The sequence below is a fragment of the Gorilla gorilla genome, chromosome 14 (assembly GCF_029281585.2).
Source record: "Gorilla gorilla gorilla isolate KB3781 chromosome 14, NHGRI_mGorGor1-v2.1_pri, whole genome shotgun sequence".
Taxonomy (NCBI): Eukaryota; Metazoa; Chordata; class Mammalia; order Primates; family Hominidae; genus Gorilla; species Gorilla gorilla.
Genome location: NC_073238.2, coordinates 95,851,382 through 95,861,884, shown reverse-complemented (window position 1 = coordinate 95,861,884; position 10,503 = coordinate 95,851,382).

Here is a 10,503-nt window from a genome sequence, read left to right as displayed (position 1 = left end):
TTAACATTCAGCTCCTCATTACATATGTAAACTTCTTCAGCTAGCTTGAATTTCTCCCCAGAAAATGGGATTTTCTTTTCTATCAAATTATCAGGCTGCAAATTTTCTGAATTTTTGTGCTCTGCTTCCCAAATAAAACTGAATGCCTTTAGCAGCAACCAAGTCACCCCTTGAATGCTTTGCCTCTTAGAAATTTCTTCTGCCAGATACCCTAAATCATCTCTCTCAAGTTCAAAGTCCCACAAATCCCTAGGGTAGGTGCAAAATGCCACCAGTCTTTTTGCTCAAACATAACAAGAGTCACCTTTGCTCCTGTTCCCAACAAGTTCCTCATCTCCATCTGAGACCACCTCAGCCTGGATTTCACTGTCCATATCATTATCAGCATTTTAGCCAAACCCATTCAACAAGTCTCTAGGGAGTTCCAAACTTTCTCACATCTTTATGTCTTCTTCTGTGTTCTCCAGACTGTTCCAATCCCTGCCTGTTACCCAGTTCCAAAGTCACTTACACATTTTTAGGTATCTTTAGAGTAGCACCTCACTCTACTGCTACCAATTTACTGTTTTAGCCCATTTTCATGCTGCTGATAAAGACATACATGAGACTGGGCAATTTACAAAATAAAGAGGTTGAATGGACTCACAGTTCCACATGGCTGGGGAGGCCTCACAATCATGGTGGAAGATGAAAGGCATGATTCACATGGCAGTAGACAAGAGAAGAGAGCTTGTGCCAGTAAACTCCCCTTTATAAAACCATCAGATCTTGTGAGACTCATTCACTATCATGAGAACAGCATGGGAAAAACCCCCATAATTCAATTATCTCCCACTTGGTCCCGCCTACAACATGTGGGAATTATTGTAGTACAATTCAAGATGAGATTTGGGTGCAGACACAGAGCCAAACCATATCAAATCCCAAAAAAACTCTGTTGCTTATCAGGATTGAGGTGGACACACACATACACATATATACATAATTGTTTGAATTGGGCAAGATTGAAATGAGGGTGGCAAAGACTGACCTGGTTACTGGAAGAATAACTTTTTCCAATAATGGGGAGAGTGCTAAATTGGATTTGTTTGTGTATCCAACTCCCATGACTACGAAATGTGAGTAGACAATTGGGATGAGGTTTTGATGAAAGTCAGGCCTTCCTTCAAATAACAGGCCTACTGGTTTATTCGCCAGTAATATGGAGATTTTTCATGAAAAAATTAGATGAAACTAATAAATAAAGTATATAAAAATTATATGCAAGTTCTCAGAATAGTGCCTATATGTAATTGCTCACTTTAGTGTTGTACTTTTATCATTATTCTAGTTCAAAATTGATGCTTGACTAGATCTTGATTTTTTTTTTGCATTCAGTTCCCTTGAGTGTTTCAGTTAGTTGAAATTTCTCAGTCTCTGATATACAGGTCATTCATATCATTGATCGATATTGTCAGAAATTTTTGTATTCTTTAGTGACTTCTTAAAGCTTTATTTGCAAGTTTGGTTAGAGTACATGAGAGTTCATAAACTATCATTTTACCAGGAAGTTAAATTTTATTAATTTAGTTTTTTATTATAAAGTTATACATGGAAATGTAAGAATTCTGAGACAGTGAAGAAGTTAAAAATTAAATGAATAATTCACACCTTCACCACTAGAAAGTAACCCTAAGAACAATTCAATTCACTTTTTAGCATTCTCTATTACCGATATAATTTATATAATGAAGTAACATGTAGTATTTTGTAAAATACTTTTTCCACCCAACTTTATGCTGAACATTTATTGTTGTTATGAAGAAAAGTTCAGGTTTCTATTAAATGTTAAGATGCTTTAATTTCTCAGGATGTTGAGATCACAATGGATCTAATGGATACATCAAAAAAGAAATAAGAAACTTCATTCTTCTTTCTGCTCTTGACTGTCCATCTTCCAGATCTTCTTTACCTTGTTTAATTTTTCCTTAAGGTTGATCAACTGCTAACACATGATATAATATACATACTATGTTTGCTGTTTATGGTTTATGTCTCTCTTTTAAAACATAAGCTTACATTGGAATATTTGATTTTTTCATTGATATATCTTGACTGACAGAAACAATGCTGACACTGAATAGACATCAATGAACTTTGTTGAATAATTTAATGAATGGGTGATTTCAAACAATAGTAACCATACCATATTTCAGTTACTTAAGCAAGAAACTGGAAATCTATTGAGATGTTGGAATAGATGGGATGCCAGCTAACTAAGTGTGGGAAAAGACAGACAGCAAGGCGATTTCTGCAGGCAAGAGGGACAATGCAGAAAATACAGTATCTCAAAGTGAAGATAGTCTGCTTTGGACTCTGCAGCCACTAATCTTGTTGCCCTAAAGTTGTAATGGTTTATTTTCAACCTCAAAGTAGCTCTTGCATTGTTGGCTAAAGAGTCAGAATTCTGTTAAAGATTGTTAGGTTGGTGTCTTAGTTTGTTTTGTGTTGCTGTATAAAAGTTATGTAGATAATTGTTATTTGAAGCTGGGTAATTTATAACTTATGATATAATATATGTACTATATATATTTACTAAGAAAAGAGGTTTATTTAGCTCACTGTTCTCCTGCCTAGAAGTTTCAAGATTTGGCATAGGTGTGGGCCTCAGGCTGTTTCCGCTCATGGTGGAAGGCAAAGCGATCCATCAAGTGAAGAGATTACATGGTGAAAGAGAGACTGGAAAGATGTGCTAAGCTATTTTTCAAAAACAGCTCTCAAGGAAACTAACAGTAATAACTCACTCATACTCCCTGTCCCCGATCCCACGGCTGGCATCAATCTGTTTATAAGAAATCCACTCCCATGACTCAAACACCTTCTATTAGGCCCTACCGCCAATGCTGGGGATCGAATTTCAACATGATGTTTGGGGGGCAAACATCCAGTTACTCAAATTGGATACACTCAATTCCATTGCCTAAAATCTGATTATATAAGTGGAAAGGAGAGGTAAAAACTTGATTTCCTTGGCTTCCAATGTAGAGGCAGTCACCACAAATTGCCCTTAAGGATAAAAATCTGCAGGAGTATGTTCATTCCACTAAAAAAAGTAACATGAAAAAGGGACCAAATCCTGGGAAAAGCAAAATAATATAAAATCCAAAGTAATATCTACATGTTCATTATAACTATTCACCATTGAAATATAAGATTTAAAAGCTGTTTTTGAATATACATTTTAAGAGACTTAATCTTTTCAACAGTAATTTCATTTCTTCCTTTCCAATTTGAATGCTTTTTTTGCCTAATTGCTCTGGCAAGGACATGCAGCACTTGCTGAGTAAATGTGGCAAGAGTGGGCAACCTTGTCATCTTTCTCGTCTTAGATGAAGAGTGTTTATTTTTTCACTGTTGTGCATGATGCTACTGGTGGGCTTGTCATACATGACATTTATTATCTGGAGGTTAATTCTATACCTTGTTTGTTGAGTTTTTATTATGAAATAGTGCTAAATTTTGTCCATTGTTTTTTGTACATCAATTGAGATGATTACGTGATTTTTATGCTTCATTCTGTTAATGTGGTGTATCATATTAATTGGCTTGCGTATGCTGAATAATCCTTACACCCCAGGAATAACTCCCACTTAGTTATGGTAGATGGTCCTTTTAATTTGATGTTAAATTTGTTTAGTTAGTGTTTTGTTGAGGGTTTTTGCATCTGTGTTTATCAGGGATATTGGCCTGTAGTTTTCTTTTCTTGCAGTATCTTTGGCTTTGGTATCAGGGTAATGCTGGGCACATAAAATAACTTTGGAAATATTCCCTCCTCTTCAATTTTTTGGAAGCATTAATTGACATTAATTTTTTCTTAAATATTTGGTAGAATTTACCAGTGATACCATCTGATTCTGGACTTTACATTGTTAGGACACTGTAATAAATGTAAATTAATCATATATGTATTGTTTCCAATTAAATCTTTTTACTGATTGTGTGTTTGTTCAAATTTTCTATTTCTTCATGATTCTGTCATTGTAGATTATGTTTCAAGGAAAGAGTCTATGTCTCTTAGGTTTCTCAATTTGTTGGTGTATAATCATTCACAGTAGTTTCTATAATACTTTTTATTTATGTACATTAGTTTTAAAGTCTACTCTTTTATTTCTAAGTATATTTATTTAAGCATTTTCTTCATAGTATAGCTAATGTTTGTTAATTTTGTTTATCATTTTAAAAAACCAACCTTAGTTTTGTCAATTTTTAAAATTGTTTTTCTACTCTCTATTTTTTTTCTGCTCCAATCTTTATTATTTCCTTTCTTCTGCTAACTTTGGGCTGAATTGGTTTTTCTTTTGCTAGTTTCTTGGGGTATAAAAGAACATTTGAAAATGACATGACATTACATGTAGAAATTCCTAAAGACTCCACAAGAAAATTCTTAGAATTAGTAAGCCAATTCAGTAAAGCTGTAGAATAAATTATCAACATATATCTGGCATTTGAATAAATACCCAGTAGGAATAAGAAGTACCCAGTAGTATTACAGCTCATGTCTATAATCTCAGAGCTTTGGGAGGCCAGGGTAGAAGTATTGCTCGAAGCCAGGGGTTCAAAACCAACTGGGGCAACATAGTGGGACCCAGTTTCTACTAAAAATAAAAATACAAATAAATCAACTGGGTGAAGTGGTGCATACCTATAATCCCAGCTTCTTGGGAGGCTGAGGCTGGAAGATTGCTTCAGCTCAGGAGTTCGAGGCTGGAGTGTGCTAGGATCATGCCACTCCACTCCAACTTGGATGTCAGACAGACACCTTGTATCAAAAAAGAAAAATTATCAACATAAATCACAACTTGAAATAATATTGTTAAAATTATCATACTTCTCAAAGTGATCTCCAGTTGTAATGTAATTCCTATCACTATAACAATGACATATTTACAGAAATAGAAAAAATATCCTAAAATTTTTATTGAACCACAAAATAACCCAAATAGCCAAAGCAATCCTGAGCAAAAGGTGAAGGCATTGCATTACCTGACTTCAAATTATACTATAAATCTATAGTAACCAAAACGGGACAGTACTGACATAATAACAGACACATATAACAATGCAACAGAATAGAAAATCCCAAAGTAAATCCAGATATTTATAGTCAACTCATTTTTAATAAAGGTCCCAAGAATATAAATTGGGGAAATGATAGCCTCTTCAATAAATGATGCTGGAAAAACTAGGTATCTGTAGGCAGAAAAATGAAACCAGAACCCCTCCTAGTACCATATACAAAAATCGAATCACAATGGATTAAAGACTTAAATCTAAGACCTGACACTATGATACTACTAGAAGAAAACTCTGGGGAAACTCTCCAGGACATTTTGTCTGTGCAAATATTTATTGAGTAAGATCACAAAAGAAAGCATAGGCAACCAAAGCAAAAATGGATAAGTGGGATCACATCAAGGTAAAAAGCTTCTACACACCAAAGGAAACAACTGAAAAAGTGAAGAGATAACCTATGGAATGGGAGGAAATATTTGCAAACTATTTATTCAACAGGGATTTTAATACCCTGACTAGACGAGGAACTCAACAGAAAAAAAAAATGCAATTAAAAAATGGGCAAAGGCTCTAAATAGACATTTCTCTAAAGAAGGTACAAAATGGCGAAATATATGAAAAAAAATGCTCAGCACCACTAATCATCAGAGAAATGCAGATCAAAAGAACAGTGAGACATCATTTCACTGCAGTTAGAATGGCTTTCATCAAAAACAAAACAAAAGAAAATCAAACAAAAAGAAGTGCTGGCGAGTATGCAGAGAAAAAGGGAATTCTTATTTATGGTCAGTATGAAGGTTAAATTGGTACTGCCATTATGGAAAACAGTTTAGAAGTTTATCAAAGAACCTAAAATAGAACTATGATATGATCCAGCAATCTCACTACTGGGTATTTATTCAAAGGGAAGAAAGTCAGTATATCAAAAGATACCTGCACCCCCATAATTATTGCAGCACTATTCACAATAGCCAGGATATTAACCTAAATATTCATCACTAGATGAATGGATTTTTAAAATGTGGCATATATATACAATGGCATACTATCCAGCCTTAAAAATAATGCAATTCTGTCATTCACAGCAACATAGATGAAACTGGAGGACATTATGTTAACTGAAATAAGTCAAGCACAGAAACATAAATAGCAGAATGTCTCACCCATATGTGGGAGCTAAAAAAATTGGGCTCATAAAAGTAGATAATAGAATTGTAATTGTTAGAGTCTGGGAAGGAAAGAGGGGTGGGGGAATAGGAAGAGGTTGGTTAACGCATAGGAGGAATAAGTTTTAGTATTCTATAGCACTGTTAGGTGACTACAATTGACAATAACTTATGGTATATTTTCAAATAGCTAGAAGAGAGGGTTTTTAATGTTCCCAACAATAATAAATAATATAAATATTTGAGATGATGGATATGCCAATTACTCTGATTTGATCATTACACATTATATACTTGTATGAAAATATAATTATTACATGTCAATTAAAAATTAATTTAATTTTAAAAATCAACACACAAAAATCAGATCTGTTTGTGTACACTAACAATGAAGTATCCAAAAAAGAAATAAAACAATTTTATCTTCCATAAAAAAAGATTTAAATACTTAGGAACAAACTTCACCAAGGAAGTGAAGGACTTCATCACTGAAAACTTAAAAAAAAAAATCAATGAAAGAAATTAAAGACACAAATTAATGGAAAGACATTTTGTGTTCATAGTTGGAAGATCTAATATTGATGAGATGTACACATTACCTAAAATTATCTGTAGATTCAATGCTATTCCCATCAACATCCCAAATGACTTATTTTTTTACAGAAACAGAAAGAATTTTAAAATTTATAAGGGACCGCAAAAAAATATCAAAATAGCTAGAACAATCTTGATAAAGAAGAGCAGAGGTGGAGAAATTATAGTTCTTTATTCAAAATATATTACAAGGCTATAGGAATTAAAACAGTATGGTACTGGCATAAACCTAGACACATATAACAGTGAAACAGAACAGAAAGCCTAGAAATAAACTCACACATATGCGGTCAATTGATCTTTGACAAGAGTGTCAATAGTATACATTTAGGAAAGGACAGTTTTTATTTAAATATTGGGAAACTGGATGTCTACATGCAAAAGAATGAAATTGGACTCTATCTTACATCATACAAAAATCTTAGCTCAAAATGGATTAAAGCCTTAAAAAAGTAATACTTCAAATTAAGACTATTAGAAGAAAACATAAAAGCCTCTGGACATTTAGCAATAATGTGTTGGATATGACACTGAAAACACAGGTAGCAAAACCAAAAATAGATGTCAGACCATATAAAACTAAAGCCTTCTGCACAACAAAGAAACATTCAACATGATGAAAATGCAACCCACAAAATGAGAGAAAGTATTTGCAAATCATATATTTGATAAAGGGTATTCAAAATATGTAAGGAGCTCCTACAACTCAATAGCAAAAAATAAAAATACAAACTAAAAATACCAATAACCCAATCTTAAAAATGGAGAAAGGACTTCAATAGACATTTCTCCAAAGAATATTTACAAATAGCCAACTGGTATACCAAAAAAGTGCATAATGTCACTAATCATTAGGAAATGTGAATCAAAGCCATAAAAGGATATTGCCTTACTCCTGTTAGGAGAGCCATTAAAAAAAAAAAGAAGAAACCATTAAAAAAAAAAAAAAAAAGAAACAAGATAACAAATGTTGGTGAGGCTGTGAAGAAATTGTAACACTTACTTGTACACTATTGGCAGGAATGTAAAATGATGCAGCTGCTATGGAAAACAATATGGAGGTTCCCCCAAAAATTGAAAATAGAACTACCATATGAACCATCAATCCCACCTGTACATACGTAATATAAGTGAAATCAGGATCTTGAAGAACTAGCTCCATTCCATGTTAATTGCAGATTTATTCACAATAACTAAAATATGGAAACAACCCAAATGTTTATCAATGGATGAATAAAATAATTGTGACATAATCATACAATGGAATATTATTCAGCCTTAAAATGTTATGTTTTATTTATTGTATTGATCATTGCTTTCCCTAATATGTTAATCAACTCTAAAAAGGAAGTTCACATTGCTATTATATGTATTCAATTCAATGAAATTCAAGTATTTATGATGATATCTATTTGAATATGAAGCACATAACTTTGTAACATCAACACTTATAGCTTTTAATGAAGATGATCTTGGAGTCTAGGACACTATATGTAGTATGACCAATTAAATTAGATTATACGTGTCTGTGTGTGTGCGTGTGTATTTTTAATGTGTGAGGTTCCTTTTTTAAAAAAAAAATATAGACTTTTTTCTTTGGCTTTTTTTTTATCACTTTTTTCAAATTGTTTTTGAAATATAATCTAATCCTATTTTGGTATCATAAATTTATAATTCATATATATCTATGAATATATTACATAGATATATACAAATATATATATATGTTGTTTCCTTGGCACATGTCAAAATATATGTTTTTCTCTCCCAAATGTGTATATATACATATTTTGGAAATAAGTGTATTTATAACTACAAATAATACATAATGTAGATGAAAAGTTTTATTTAAAAAATATATTTATTTCTAAAGATCAGTAGGGTAGGTACAGCACCATTTTAATGTTATTCCCTTTGAAAAATTATTTAAAGAGCCCTGAAAATAATCCTCTCAGTTCTCTTAAAAAAAAAAACCATTTCATTATCTTATTTTGTAACCAAAATGCATTTTTGTAAAAATTTAATGCAGATAATGAAGCATAGCATTATACCCTGTCAATGAGGACACCAATCATGTGCAAAAACATAAAATGAAAGGACTGCAGTTTAATGGACTACACAAAAATAACAGTCTTGTCATTGCACTTAGCCCAGTTTCCCAGGGAAACAAGAACTATAAAACTATCTAGTGCTCTCATACTTTTGATAGAAAATAAAAGTTAAATGATAATTATAACTATTAGGCTATCAGTCATACTGTCAGTCTCTATAATGTTAATAAATTTGGCCTTTGCAGCCAATTTCAGCAAAGTTTACAATGATCTGAGTCTTGATGCTGGGTAAGAATAAAAAACATCAAGAAAATAGAAGCAAATTTAATACTGAGATGTATAAAGTGCAAGTGACAAGAAAATGTCAGGAACTTAGCATTTGTTCTTATTTTATTTTAAGTATAGATGTCAAATTTTGTAACAAATTTTATGCATGCCCTTGTTTTGAAGGGTATGTGGGCCTTTATAAGATGCACATGGAAAAGAACTTTAATAAAATACATTATCCTTCAACATATCATTTGTTTCCCTATTGAAATACGCCCAGCAGGTTCGTAGAAAATGCTTGAGTAATAAATGTTTTCCAATATCTCTACTGGAGATCCCTATGTCTTCTTGCCTTATCAGAAATTTTCCTGAAATTATTGGCTATAGACATCATTCTTTCTCCTATTCATTTATTGTTTCCTTGGCCCACATCAAAACCATTCCGTCATGAATTTTCAACTAAGTACATGCCATCAAATAATACCTTTTCATATCTTTATTGTGAGAAACCATATTCATTACCAATTTTTAGCATAAGTAGATTAATTTTAAAACTGGCTTGGATTTTTCATCTTCAGAAACTTCTGGTAAGACGACTCCTATCATCTTGTTAGTATGCTAACAATTACCATGATGAAAAACTAAAACTATCAGCTTTAAAGTTTTTCATTCTCATCATTCTCTATGCTTTTAATATAATTATACGTATGTCTGTAAGAGTGAACCTACAAATTGCATTTTCATGACAGTATAAGAAAGACTTGTCCAAAAACCTTGAATTCAGAAAGCGTGGTCTTGCCTAACAGAAGCATATATATTCTTCTTATCTCCAAGAGTTTGTATCACAATTGCAAGACTAGCATATACTGAGATTTTGCTTGTGAAAATTACTTGTGAAAAGTAATTATTTTAACCTTGGAAATTATTTCAATTCTTATTAAAATAGCCAAATGACAATTTTTAAAATGAAACATTATATTCTGAGATATGTGTCTCCATTCTGCAATAAGGTAATATTTATCTTATCTCTATTTTGGAAATAATAGTTAATGTGCTTTTACTCTATGTATTTTTATTTTTTAAAGCAATTTAAAGCAATATTCAAGAGTTGAGCCTGGAGAATGTGGCATTTGCGTGACATGGTTCTCTTTGTTATTTTGGGACCTTTATATTTTTTCTAACCACTCCAATTGACTGTTCTCGTGATATTTACCTTTCATTTTTATTTCTCTGATTAAATTCCACCTCCCTAGAGAGTCTTCCTCTGAATGTTTCTGCTTAATTATTATCTATCACAGCACAGTTCATGTCATTCATCATGCTATTACAGTTTGCCTGCAATTTCATAAGTCTGCATTACCCATTAGAATATG